At 51.8% G+C, this 12,414-nt stretch overlaps 1 protein-coding gene across 6 annotated transcripts in view; it reads right to left on the bottom strand.

Annotated features, from left to right (window-relative positions):
* LOC147461166 (putative sulfur deprivation response regulator) overlaps nucleotides 1-12,414 on the bottom strand; it is a 147,221-nt gene that overhangs the window by 41,748 nt on the left and 93,059 nt on the right. The gene's annotated exons all lie outside the window — the stretch shown is intronic.

The following is a 12,414-nucleotide window of genomic DNA, read 5'->3' as shown; positions in this document are numbered from 1 at the left end:
ATACGATTGTGGACAAAATGGAAAGAGGCATGCGAGCAGCGATAGTGATAGTACATAATATCTTATTGCTGAATGGAGCGGGTCAAAGGTACATAGCTTCTCCAGGTAAATGAGAAACCCCGTTTTACTCTCCATTCACATAATGAGGGTCCAAAAGTGGGTGTAGAGCTAAGTGACAACAAATGTTCCAAGCCCACACCACACATACATCTGTGAAACAGTGATTGCACACGCCTGCAACGAACCACACACACACATATACTGGTAAAGCATATCTTGTTTACCTACTTTGATAGGGCTGGCTGCTCTCTGACCTTGACTTCACTTAGTGATGGCAATCTATGTGATTAGGGTCAACACGGTTTGGGGCTTTTTTTATAACCTATCTTCTCTAGCTCATGTTTAATTTTTGAACCTTTTTTCCTTATGCTAAGGAACTACCACTATTAACTTAGTGAAATTTCTGAGGCCTTTGTGTCTAAAAGAAGACACCCATACACTGAGCTCTTACTCTGCAATGTTGCTTCAAAACCTATACAAAATTACTTTATCAAGGAATTTTTTCCCCCGCCAAGTTTCTCTAGGTAGCTTCTTTCCAGGCAAGCTGATCGTTTTAGAATGGCATACTAGGGATCCTGCCTCTGATATTCTTTCTTGACACTTGGGATGGTAAGGGTGCATAATCTATCCATCATTTTCTTCATTTGACTAACCCTTACCCTTGAGTTGAGTTGTGCCTTAAGTTGGCTTTTTACATTTGAAATCCTTCATGAATGGCACGGTTGAGTTGTGCCTTATGTTGGCTTTTTACATTTGAAATCCTTCATGAACGGCATGGTTCTCTTTAAATAGCACTTCTTGGGGGGATTTACCCTTGACATCCATTTGGCAGATACTCCTATCCTAATAGAAACCCTCCCCTTGGACTTCCTTGGGCCACATGGCCACCTACCTACCTTGGGTTGTGATATGGCTTTAACTACCGACTGCGAAATCCAGGGTCCTGCTCTCTCTCTCTCTCTCTCTCTCTCTCTCTCTCTCTCTCTCTCTACGCACGGGGCAGCAAGGGGGAGCGCGCGGGGGGGGGGGCTGGAGAGAGCGAGGGGGCGGGGCTGCAGAGGGAGCGCGAGGAGAGAGAGAGAGAGAGAGAGAGAGAGAGAGAGAGAGAGAGCCTACACGCGTAGAGAGAAAAAAAAAATCTCTTCCTCTCCCTCTCCTTTTGCAGCCTTCAATCATGAGGTAACAAAATGGCAAGGATGAGGTATCATCGTAAAGATTGTTCAAAAAATCTCGCTGCCGCTGCCTCCTCCCCCTCCCTCTGCGCACGTTTCCTGCAGCCCCTCTCCCTCGCCATCGCTCTCCCCCCCCCCCCCCCCCCCCAAAACCCGCTCTCGCGCTGCCCTGCCCTGCACTCTGCGCAGCCAGCCAGCGTGCAGTCAGCCAGTGCGCAGCCCACCCAGCCCGCCTCAGCCCTCAGCCACCGCCTTCAGCCTTCAGCCTACCCCAGCCCGCATTCAGCCCGTCCGCCTCAGCCCTCAGCCTGACCGCCCGCCCGCCCCTAGCTCTCCCGCCTCAGCCCGCCCGTCCGCCCCTTTCGTTCCCGCATTCTTTTTGTCGCCTCCCCCACCATCCTCTCTGTTAAGCTCGTAGGAGTCTATCCCTGCAGCCTTCTGGGAGCTTCGCGTCATTTTCGCCCTCTTCGACTCAGCAGCAGACACAAAAAGGCGGCTTTTGCTCCACCTCGAGGGACTCCACTGAAGCCCCCTCGCCCGACACCGCAGAGCCGACCCTTCGACTTGCTCTTTCGCCTGGCACTCGGCTCAGTCGGGGCGAGGTTCAGGATTTACTACAGGCCCGTCTTCTCTCCGATGTGGGCAAGATCACCGATGTCCAGATCCTCGGGAGAGGGTACTACCAGGTCAAGTTCGAGTCTGTAGATATGATGCCCAAGGTGATTTCGATGAGCCCACTCGGCATCAGAGCAGCTCGAGCTTACTTCCGATGTTGGCATCACGGCTTTGACCCTACTACAAATGTGCTCGAGGAGGAGGCAGACTTGCCGATCTCGGTTTCTTTCCCAGGCCTGAGGCGAGAGTACCATCCCCTCCTACCCAGGATTGGTTCCATGTTCGGGACAGTTGTGGAGTCTCCACGCACGGCAGCTTCAGTTGTGGCCAAGGCCGCAGGTCTACCTACCGTGCAGGTTCTCACTCGTGACACGCACTCCCTCCCCAAGGTGGTACTACTCCCTAGGATGAGTGGGGGATGGGTCAGACAGAGTGTGGAGTATTCGGGTCTCCCGAACTAGTGTTTCATTTGCAGGCAGATGGGCCATATGGCAAAGGCCTGTCCTCGCAGGAGACCTCGACCCACAGCGCATGCGCAGCCTCCCAAGGCTGAGCATGCCAAGCAGCCAGATACACAGGATGCACAGGCTGGTACATTGACAGAGACCAGTGATCAACCAGCTGATGGTTGGCAACAGGTGCCTGGCCGCAACCGCCGCCAAGGGAGAGCTCGACCCACTGCTACTCTTGGTGGCCGACCTACTGCAGCTCAGCAGCACTAGGTTCCGACTAGGAACCATTTGGCCCCCTTGAGCAGGACCTCCCCGAGGAGGCCCCGTCCACTTCAGCTCCTCCACCACCGCCTCCTCCTCCCTCAGTTGCCGCCCCCCCGCCTCCTCCCCCCCCCCCACACCTCCACCTTCGCCTCCCGCCCCTCCCTTCTCCCCAATGGGGCCCTCAGCCTCGTCTCCCGACCCTTCCGCCCTTCCTCCTCAAACACAGGGTACTGGACACGCTTCTGCCGCGAGGCGTTCTCTTGGTAGTGCTTTCGCTACGAGCCATGTGGCTCGAGAGGGACAGCCCCACCTGAGGCTGCCTTTTTTGGTGCTCACTTCTCCCTTTGCAACGGTCCCTAGAGGTCTGACCAGTTTTGACATTCGCAGACGTTGGGACTTTTTCGACTACAACTTCACTCGGTTTCTGGGTGACTCCTCTACCAACTTGGAGGAGGCCAGCTTTCAAGTCCACGTCCCCTTTCTTGCAGCTAGAGGCATTGAGGCCCTGGACACAGCGGTGGGTTGCTCGATTGTTTCTCAAACGGCCTACCAGACAAGTTACCTCCATCTCGTCCTGAGGATCACATTATTGATCTGATCCCTGGAACCACATCATCGAGCCGGCCACCTTACTGTGCTAGTTGAGCCCAGAATGAAGAAATCATGAACCAAGTGAAAGACCACCTTGAAAAGGGTCTCATCCAGCCTAGTACTTCACCTTACTGTTCTTCGGTTTTACTAGTACTAAAGAAAGATCTTGGAGAATGTGCATTGACTATAGAGCTCTCAATAATATCACCATCAAGAACAGATTCCCGATTCCAAGGATTGATGATATTCTTGACAGACTTCAGGGATCCTCTATCAGCAGGATTGATTTGAAAAGCGGATATCATTAGATCAGAATCATTTCGGGAGATGTCTACAAGACATCCTTTCGGACAAGCTTTGGTTTATACGAATTTTTGGTGATGCCTTTTGGACTTACTAATGCTCCAGCAACTTTCAACTGAATGATCGATAAGATTTTTCGACAGCATCGATCTTTTGTGGGCACTTTCTTTGATGATATTAGAAGTAGAGCACCGACACCATCTGCTACAGGTCTTTCAAGCATTGCGTAATCATAGGTTGGTTATTAATGCCAAAAAGAGCGAGTTTTTCTTTCTGGAGATACATTTCTTAGGACACATCGTCTCAGCAGCAGGAGTACAGATGGACCCGGCCAAAATTGAGACTATCCGCGATTTGCCTGACTTGAAGAATGTTCATGAAGTTCGAAGCTTTTTGGGCTTGTGTTCTTACTATCGGCGATTCATTCAGAAGTTTGCAGGGATAGCTTCGCCTTTGCACTTATTGATTCAGAAAGGATTCCCTTTCTCGTGCGGACCGACAGAGGTGACTGCTTTTCAGACACTTAAAGGATAATTTGACTACTGATTGTCCTCGATGGGCGCTTGCTACCGATGTTGCCCCCCCCCCCCCCCCTCTCGCCATCGCTCACCGCCCCCTTCGCGCTGCCCCCTGCCGACGCTCTGCGCTCCTCCCTCCTTTCGCGCCCGCTCCTGCCATGCAGCTGCATCCCCCTCCCCCCAAGTTTCTTCTTCACGCAGCCCCTTCTCTTTCGCACTAACGTCTCCCCTCCCCCCGATGGCTTGGGTTTTTGCTAACGCCTCAGCTTTGATGGCTTGACCTTCAGCGTCCGAGCTTTCTCGGAAACCGTTGTCGTCTAGTCCTCTTCATCCGCAACATCTACAGTAGTAGACACAGATGGAGGCTCATGTTCCGTCCCAGAGGGACTCTCTAGAAGCCCCCTTGCCCGACCTTGCAGAGCCCACCATCCGACTTGCTCTCTTGCCGACAGAGCAAGCGAGCCTAGCCGCAGAGGTGGAGCGCCTCCATGTGACCTCCGTTATCTGCAAGATCATCGACATCTGACCTAGCAAAGGAGAGGCGCATGATCTCCTCCAGGCCCACCTTTTAGCAGAGGTAGGCAAGATCCTCGATATTCAGCTTCTCGCGCGTGGCTATTACCAGATAGGGTTTGAGTACCCCGAGATGGCGTCCAAGGTCATTGCAATGAGCCCCCTAGCCATCCGAGCAGTTCGAGCTCATTTTCGAGAGTGGCACCATGGTTTCGACCCAGCTATCGACCTTCTTGTCGAGGAGGAAGACCTTCCCATCTCAATTTGCTTCCCCGGCCTGAGGAGGGAGTACCTTCTGCTCTTGTCCAGGATAAGCTCAGAGATTGGGACCGTCTTGGAGACACCTCGCACGGCAGCCTCTCTAGCTGCCAAGGCAGCTGAAATTCCCACAGTACGTGTTCTAGTTCGGAACTCCCACACCCTCCCGAAGGTCATTCTACTACCTCAGGTGAGTGGTGGTTGGCTCCGCCAAAGCGTAGAGTATTCAAGCCTTCCGAATCAGTGCTTCATTTGTCGACAAATGGGCCATCTTCTAATGGCTTGTCCGCAGAGGAGGCCCCGACCTTCACCTCAGGCTCAGCCCCAGCCTCCTAGGACTGACCAGCAGCAGCAGACAGAGTCACAAGGTACCCAGGCAGACTTATCCTGCGAACCTGGGGCTCAAGTAGAGGAGGGCTGGTAGCAGGTTCGTGGTTGGCGTCGACAGGGGCCACCACGTCAGCCTGGCCCTCTGGGTGGTCTCCACGCTCCAGGCCAACAGTACTTGGTTCCCACAGAGAACAGTTTCGACCCTCTTCAGCAAGACGAGGTCCCAGCGCCACCCTCCACCTCACCCTCACCTTCAACAGCCCCTCCGTCCCTCCCCCCCCCCCCCCCCCCCCCCCCCCCCCCCTCCTTCCCCCTCTCCCTCTGCTGCTCTCCGCCCCCCACCCACTCCTCCATCTCCCACTAGCTCCCCTGCTTCCATACAACGTCACCATGAAACGCGTTTCGACAGGTCGGGACAGGTGAAACGTTTCGGGCCTTGAAATGTTTCGCTCAATAAATCCGAAACACAAGCCGTTTCACTAACAACAAGTTACCGTAGTTTTAGTTTCAACGTCGCTAAACGCACATTTTGGTCTCACGTTTCATTGTGCTCTAATTTTGGACTGAAAAGTTGTAGCGTGGATAGTGTGTAGTGCTCTCTACAGTGGGTACTCCTTAGTGCAATGTGCGTGACATCTCACTCAAAACAGAATGATAACACAGGAAACAATAGAGAACAGTTGATCAACACAGAGACAAAGCAGTAGACTAGAACATATGGACTCGACTATCTCAAAGAACCGATACAGACTCTGGCGTGGCAACACACTCAGGTCCAACCCAGAACTCACGGGTACAATGGGGGTGTCGAGGCTCACATGTGCACGGATGGTGTAGACGTGCTCGCTACTCTAGATGACGACGTTGGACCATATATGAAGAAGATAATCCCGATGACCCAACAGCTACTACTCATGTGTACCACCATAAATAGCCACCGCCATCTAAGTCTATCCCCAAGCTGAGTGGTGGTGGTGACTTGGCCACGATGTCCACTAGACCACTGTCCGTATCCCCGTCACATGTCACTGCCCAGCCTAGAGTATCCGTCCAGTGTGAACCAGACCAGACCAACTGTACTAACTGTGTGTCCTGTGAAAGCGACACTATAGCCTGGTATAGGTTGCCCACCACAAGACCGCTCACCGTCTCGGTGAGAGGGCCAATGAAACTAGAGAGAACAGTGAAACACCAGAAAAAACGCAGTACACTCTGACTGAAGAGGGTGATGTTTGGAGAAGATCTTGAGTTCCCAAAAAGAAGTACCAATGAAACAATGTCGATATTTGCAAAATATGCTATAGGAGTAATGACCCCGGGCCAGAAGACTGTCAAGATTAACAAAGCCCACAAAGCACCCGAAGTGAGGAATCTGCAGCTAGTTGCAGTTGGCTAAAGGGGAAGGAGTAGGTAGGGGAGGGGTGAGGGAGAAAAGGCTAGTTAGGGGCGAGGGGGGAGGGGGGGGGGACGAGTTGGTGAGGGGGACTAGTTGGGGAAGAGGACTAGTTGGGAGGGGACGAGTTAGGGAAGAGGACTAGTTGGGAGGGGGGACGAGTTGGGGAAGAGGACTAGTTGGGAGGGAGGACTAGTTGGGATGGGGGACGAGTTGGGGAAGAGGACTAGTTGCGAGGGGGGACTAGTTGGGAAAGAGGACTAGTTGGGAGGGGGGACTAGTTGGGGAGGGAGGGGCGAGTTTGAGGAGAGGGGGGAGGGGCGAGGGTGAGTAAGGGGACGAGGGGGGGAGAGGAAAAAATGGTGGGTAGGGCCGAGGGAGTGTGAGGGGGTGGGTAGGGCGAGGGCAAGAGAGAATTGTATAGGGTTGGGGTGTGGGGAGGTGGATAAGGGAAGGGTAGGAAACAGCAGATCAAAAGCAGATACAGATACAATGCTAACCTAGCAGATACCACCTGAGTTATACTAGCAGCGGTCCTCCTACTGTGCTCCTTTGCGAGCTTACCCAGTGTGAATGCTTTTAGTAAAGGGTCAACTGAGCAATCAACTTCTGTGACTTCTACGCTAGTTGTTTCCTTAAGTGGTTCATTGGGCTCAGCTACGGTAGGAACACAGCAAAAGGGTGTGACCTCAGGCAAAGGTTGTATAGATAGTCCATAACAAGGCGTAGACTTGGTAGCTTCCAACCACTCTGGCAGATCTTCGTCTGACCCTTCAGATGTAGTAGGTTGTTCTTGTTCAGGGTTGGTTCCCATTGACAAAGAAACTTGTTGCACCATGGGATCCATACCTTCTTCTAAGAGAATGGGTTGCATCGGGGAGCCAGACGTATGTATCCACATGGCATAGTTTCCCGAATCATGAAGTGCTTTACTGTGTCGCAACCAAGGTCTTCCAATGAGCAAGGGAAATCCGTCCACCTGGGGAAGACGAACCACAACAAAATCCAAAGTTAAAAGTAAAGCCTTGTACCTGCAGAGACACATTGTCCACTATGCCCACTGGGTAGACTGTCCTCTAGTTGACCAATGTAACTGTGAAGGGAGCAAGGCGAGTAAACTGTAGACCTAGAGCTATCATAGTGAACTCGGGCATCATGTTGATGCCAGATCCACCATCCACTATCGCTCCTAAGAATTGCCGACCCAAAACGGATACTGTCAGGCGAGGGCTTCTATAATCAGTGAGGGGAGCAACGGGATTGGATATCATATAGTACTCTGATGATCGCACTGGGAGGTGCCCACTACTAGGACTTGCTCCAGGATAAAGTGACTGAATAACAGCAAGGGTGTCACTTCTAAAACTCGCATCTAGTCGCAGCATGTCATAGAGGGACACTTGTTGGAAGGTGTTCTTCATCTTCTGTAGATCGAAAACTGCCTCCAAGAAAGCTTCATCACGATCGGAGAGCAAAGATTTGGATTCTTGCTTGCCATTGGGTGATGGCTTGTCATCAGTTGAAGGCAGGGTATCCATTGTTGGGAGAATGCGTGGGGGAGTTGTACGTGTTGGAAGACTAAGACCGAGAGCAGCTCTCTGGGCCCGCGTGAGGACACCCGATGGCTCCTCTACCAACTACAGCTTATTTTGAGGGGTAACCACGTGGGTAGAAGGAGGCGGCTGAGGAACGGTGCTAACTGCTATCAGATTGAGCTTGGGAGAGGTAAACTCATTCTGGCTTTGACTTGGGTTTGAAGCCGTGGATGCAGGAAGTTTAGGGCAATCCTTACTGTAGTGATCCTTCGTTTCAGGGCAATGACGGCACGGAGGGGACCCTTCGGGCAGAGGGCATTTGCTTTGGTAATGACCATATTCCCCGCATCTATAGCACAAAATGGGCCGATTCAATGGGCGAGTCGAAGGGCGAGGTGGTCCTTGCTCCTGGTGCATGGAGTTGGAGGTGGAAGCATAGAAGCTTTGAGGTGATGAGGCAACATGGGTATGATAAAAGCTATGAGAGGGAAAAGTACTTTGCATACCTTGCATAGGAGGGGCTGTCAATAAAGGTGGCATGCGGTGTGGATGGCCACAGGGAGAAACCATATTGGATGTCGGTGCTGCCCCTTGTTGAGGAGTATGACCAAGACTTTGCTGTATTTGTCACAATCCCTTGAGGTAGTAGCAATCCTTGTCCTCATGACCAGACTTTTCACAGAAGTGGCAGTAAACCCGAAGGGGACAGTCCTGTGGAGGGTGTCCTGGAGAGCGGCATGAGCTGCACCATACCATAGCCTTAGTCTCTTGCTAAGACCTAAGCTCTTCTAGCTCTCTCTTGATTTGATCCAAAGCCTCGTGATGTGGGGGCTTTTCCTGTATAAGAGAGATTGATTTCTCCTCTTAAAGAGCGCGTTGTAGTTTTAGGGCTTCAAGTTCCCTACGTAAAGAAGTCAAAGGGTCAGACGGACTCTCCAAGAGTACAGAGGCAGTCTCTACCTGAGAAGAGTCGGTAAACAGCTTCCTTGCCCCCTCAATCCTAGTAGCAGCCGCCACAAACTCCTCGAAGGTGGCATGAGGTCGGAGATTCTCTCTCAGTTTTTGCTGAGAAGTCTTTGGAAGAGCTTTTTGTACCCACTTCTAAGGAAGCTTGGGAACCAAAGACTTGGTTTTAGTCATGAGTTCTGCAAAGTCTCCTCTGGCTGGAGCACCATGTTGGCCAACTCATCCAAAACCTTTTCCTGGAAGTCACCTGGCATGAATGCTGCACAAAACTGTTGTCTTAAAGCTGCCCAAGTTGCAAAGTGATTCTCTGCAAACTGACTGTACCAGTTGTCTGCTAAACCATCCAAGGTAGAGGGAAAGAGTACCAAATAAGCATCTTCTCTATTAAGACCACGACCTCTATAGAGAGATACAAACCTCCTTGCATGGTCGTCTGCATCTTCTGAGGAGAGTCCCTTGAAAGTAGGAAACTTGATGTTTACCTTGCCTCCATAGCCGCTTGCTATGGAGCCTCTTGCTCAATAGCTTGCTGTAACAAAATGGGAGAGAGCTTTACTGGGGAAGGGGACCTGGAAAATGTGGAACCGGATCGTGGAATGGATGATGCCGTATGTGGTGGTATGGGTGATGAGGTTGGTGGACTTCTACTAGGTACCGAGGGTTGACGTCTTCTGTTGTAGTACTTCAGAGGACTCAGTAGTGCGCTTTGACGCTCTAACGACCGTCTTGTATGTGTCATGCAGTGACCACAAACCCAACCAAGCTTTGGGCAAGAAGACCTTTAACTGGCTCAACACAGGTCTAGACTCTACTAGACCAAGGCGAGTACTAGACCACTTGATCCACCCACGGACGAGGAAGGACTAGACTAGGACGAGAGCTGGTTGGACCAGGGCGAGAGAGGCTGACTAGGCAAGGCGAAGTAGACGAGGCTAGGTAAAACCTAGCTAGCTCCTCGATTTGACCTACAAGAGTGAGACTTCAATTGAGGTCCCACCGGGCGTGCCAAAAATGAGAGCACCTATAGCACCTCAGTGCAATGTGCGTTACATCTCACTCAAAACAGAATGAAAACACAGGAAACAATAGAGAACAACTGATCAACACAGAGGCAAAGCAATAGACTAGAACGTATGGACTCGACTATCTTAAAGAACCAATACAGACTCTGGGGTGGCCAGCCCAGAACTCACGGGTACAATGGGGGTGTCGAGGCTCAGATGTGCAGGGATGGTATAGACGTGCTGTGTATAGACTCGCTACTCTAGACGACGACGCTGGACCATATATGAAGATAATCCCGATGACCCAACAGCTACTACTCATGTGTACCACCATAAAGAGCCACAACCATCTCAGTCTATCCCCAAACTCAGTGGTGGTGGTGACCTGGCCACGATGTCCACTAGACCACCGTCCATATCCCTGCCATGTGTCACTGCCCAGCCCAGAGTGTCCGTCCAGTGTGAACCAGACCAGACCAACTGTACTAACTGTGTGTCCTATGAAAGTCACACTATAGCCTGCTACAAACGTTTCGTGGTGAAACGTTTCGGCCTTGAAACGTTTCGTGGTTACGCTGCTTCCACATCTACTCTCGTTCCTACCCCGTACTCGACCCATGGGGCACGATCTTCCTCGGATGCTAGGAGAACTCTTGGCAGCGCTTTTGCCACGAGTCGCTTGGCGCGAGATGGACAACCTTTCTTGTGAACCCCCCTTTTGGTGCAGACGTCTCCCTTTGTAGCAGTTTCTCGTGGACTAACGAGCTTCGACATTTGTCGTAAGTGGGACTTCTTCGTCTACGACTTCACACGGCTTCTCGACGACCCTTCACCAGACTTTGAGGCAGCTTGTTTCAAAGTTCATGTACTGTTCCTTGCAGCTAAAGGGATAGAGGCCCTAGACACAACGGTTGGCTTCTCTTTTCCCTTATGTGGCAGGGACCAGTCTGAGTCGACTCTGGACTCAGAGATGGAGTGGCTGCATGCACAGGCCCTCGAGTTCTCTCACCACATGGGAGACCTAGGGGTTACAGACCTGGTACAGACTTTGTGGCCGTTGGCCAAGTTCTCAATGACACCTACAGACTCGGCGGGATGTAGACACATTGTGGTACACTTCTTTGTTGGCACGCACATCCCACCATGCTATGTATACATACATGAGGACTCCTGGACAGAGGAGGTTGCCCTGCGTATAGCACGCTCTTCTTGGGCCTGGGCTAGACAGTCTTTGCAGTCTCGCCTATCTCGGGGATGCTCGGATGTGGATTATTCCCCATCCAAGCCAGCCTCGAAGATAGCGCGGTTAGCTGTTGTTGCAACAGCGGTTCTTTCTCGTTCTCCATGAGGATTCTCTCATAAAACGTGCAGGGATTAGGTGGGCCCCAGTTTCAGTGCTAGCGGAGTCGATTGCGTCAAGAGCTTCAATGATGCCTTGTGGGCGGAGGGATTGATCTTCTTATGCTGCAGGAGCATCATCTTTGTGAGAGCCGCATTAGACGATGTGGTTAGCTTTTGCGTGGCCGATATGAGACATTTTGGTCAGCTGCATTTGGACCTGGTGGTATCCAAGGAGGGGTATGTATGACTATTGCGCACTCTTGGCAGCACGCCACTGTGGGCAGAGGTATTATTGTGCCTGGCAGGGCTCAGTGGATTACTATGCAGGTTTAGGGCTGCCTCTTGAGCATCTTGAACATCTATTCGCCCAATGTGGCAAGTGCATGTGCAAAGTTTTGGTCTCACATTGTAGAGTCTCTACTGCATGCAGAGCAATGGTACATTGGGGGTGACTTCAACATGCTGGAAGACCCCTCTGACAGGATTGGAGGTAGCCATGCTACTATTGTGCACGGGGCTGAGTTGGCAGCTTGGAAGAGGCTATGTATGACTTTGAGGGTTTCAGATGTTTGGCAGCACTCTGGCTTTGTGAGGCCCCCAGACAACTTGGCCTTCTCTCGCTCGGACTGCAGAGTGGGAGGAGTGAATCTATCTCGGATAGATCGCTTCTACGCCAGTGACCACATCTGCAACTTGGGTGATTAAGTTTGCATTTTAGCTGGGACATCTTTTTGGTTGCCTTCTTGCAGAGGATGCAGGAGCAGCACCCATGGTTGGAGTAGCAGTTCCAGCAGGCTCGCCAGAAGCTTGTCAGCATAGAGGAGAGGCGCCATGAGTTTGCTTTCCATCGACAGGCGTCTCAATGGACCAAGGTGGGTGACAGAGTGACTAGGGCGTTCTCTGAGACAGTGGACCCTATCATACGCACACCAATGTCAACGAGTTGAGGAAACTTGACAGGTCAGTTGCTTCAGAGCCAGAGGATATGCGTGTAGTTGCTATTGACTTTTACCGTGACCTACTGCCAGCAAAGCCTCAGACAGAGCGTCAGGATGCATGCAGAGAGAAAGTTTGAGCACAGTTTGATCCATGAGGCCCT

The sequence above is a fragment of the Adiantum capillus-veneris genome, chromosome 3 (genome assembly GCF_014529385.1).
Source record: "Adiantum capillus-veneris isolate H3 chromosome 3, ASM1452938v2, whole genome shotgun sequence".
Classification (NCBI taxonomy): Eukaryota; Viridiplantae; Streptophyta; class Polypodiopsida; order Polypodiales; family Pteridaceae; genus Adiantum; species Adiantum capillus-veneris.
The sequence above is the reverse complement of the archived record's forward strand: the minus strand, read 5'-3'. Positions and strand labels throughout refer to the sequence as shown.